At 46.7% G+C, this 1665-nt stretch overlaps 1 pseudogene; it reads right to left on the minus strand.

The window, feature by feature from the left end:
* Nucleotides 1-220: 220 nt before the first annotated feature.
* Nucleotides 221-1292, minus strand: LOC145688713 (large subunit ribosomal RNA; annotated as a pseudogene).
* Nucleotides 1293-1665: the final 373 nt, after the last annotated feature.

A 1665-nucleotide genomic window follows, 5' to 3' on the forward strand; every position in this document is an offset into this window, starting at 1 on the left:
GCGGAGATACCCCGGAGGTCTCGTCTAACCGATTGAGTTGAGTTGATTTTGAGTTTAACGTCCCGTTCAGCAGCGAGGCTATATGAGACGTGGACCTACTGATTAACGTGGAATCCGAACCACATGAGCTCCCGCCGGGAATCGAACCCGGGTCTCCCGCGCCAAAGGCGCGTACGCTAACCGCTTAGCCACGGAGGAGCTCTCGTCTAACCGACAAGACGAAGCCTCCAAGCAAGGGCTAAGTCTCAACAGATCGCAGCGTGGCAACTGCTCTACCGTTCACAATACCCTGCCAGGTATCTAAGTCGTTTACAGAGGATTCCATGTCCCAACCTTGAACATCTCTTTGGGGTAACTCACGAAAGAGATTCTGAGAATCAATATCGTCCTTACATCTGCCGCAAACCATGGGGCATGTAAAGTAGGACGAGCCTACCCTTATGCTTCGCATAGTAAATACACTTTCAAATGAGGGACGCCAGATACCGTTTCTTTGCCTAGATCGGATTCTACCTTAGAGGCGTTCAGGTATAATCCAGCGGATGGTAGCGTCACACCACCGGCCGCTCGACCGAGTGTATGAACCAATTGTCCGAACCTGCGGTTCCTCTCGTACTGAGCAGGATTACTATGGCAACGATCGCGCATCAGTAGTGTAAAACTAACCTGTTTCAGGACGGTCTAAACCCAGCTCACGTTCCCTATTAGTGGGTGAACAACCCAATGCTTGGCGAATTCTGCTTCGCAATGATAGAAAGAGCCGACATTGAAGGATCAAAAAGCGACGTCGCTCTGAACGCTTGGCCGCCACAAGCCAGTTATTCCTGTGGTAACTTTTCTGACACCTCTTGCTGGAAACTCTCCAAGCCAAAAAGATCGATAGGCCGTGCTTTCGCAGTCCCTATGCTTATTGAACATCGGGATCAAGCCAGCTTTTTCCCTTTTGCTCTACGCGAGGTTTCTGTCCTCACTGACCTGGCCTCATGGCCTGAGGACACCTGTGTTATTCTTTGACAGATGTACCGCCTCAGTTATACTCCCCGCCTGATAGTGTCCTCGGATCGAATCGTCCGAGAAGACAAACTTGCCAGACTTGGTTGAGGAATACTGTACGCCGAACACGAAGAACGACGCACGCGCTCCGCCTCACCGAGTAAGTAAGGAAATGAAAGTCGTGGTATTTCATCGGCGACCCCGTAAGGAGTCTCCCACTTATGCTACACCTCTCATGTCTCCTTACAGTATCAGACTAGAGTCAAGCTCAGCAGGGTCTTCTTTCCCCGCTAATTTTTCCAAGCCCTTTCCCTTCGCTGTGGTTTCGCTAGATAGTAGATAAAGACAGTGGGAATCTCTTTAATCCATTCATGCGCGTCACTAATTAGATGACGAGGGATTTGGCTATTAAAAGGTCCTACCTATACCCTTTAAAATGATTTACACTCATGTCCAAAATGATTGTCGCATATCAATAACTGTCTTCTTGTAAGAATATTATTTGATAATGATTTTGCAGGGTACTTTTAATACTGATACTCTGTGTATAATCGGAAAATGTGTATTTGTTGCAAATTTCATAGGAAACGAATAACAAATACGAAAGTTAGAGTGAGTAAAACAATATGTTGCTAAATGGACAAGAAAATTTTATTTTTGTTTTATTGTTCT

Source organism: Thermobia domestica, chromosome 6 (genome assembly GCF_964235325.1).
Source record: "Thermobia domestica chromosome 6, izTheDome1.hap1.1, whole genome shotgun sequence".
NCBI lineage: Eukaryota > Metazoa > Arthropoda > Insecta > Zygentoma > Lepismatidae > Thermobia > Thermobia domestica.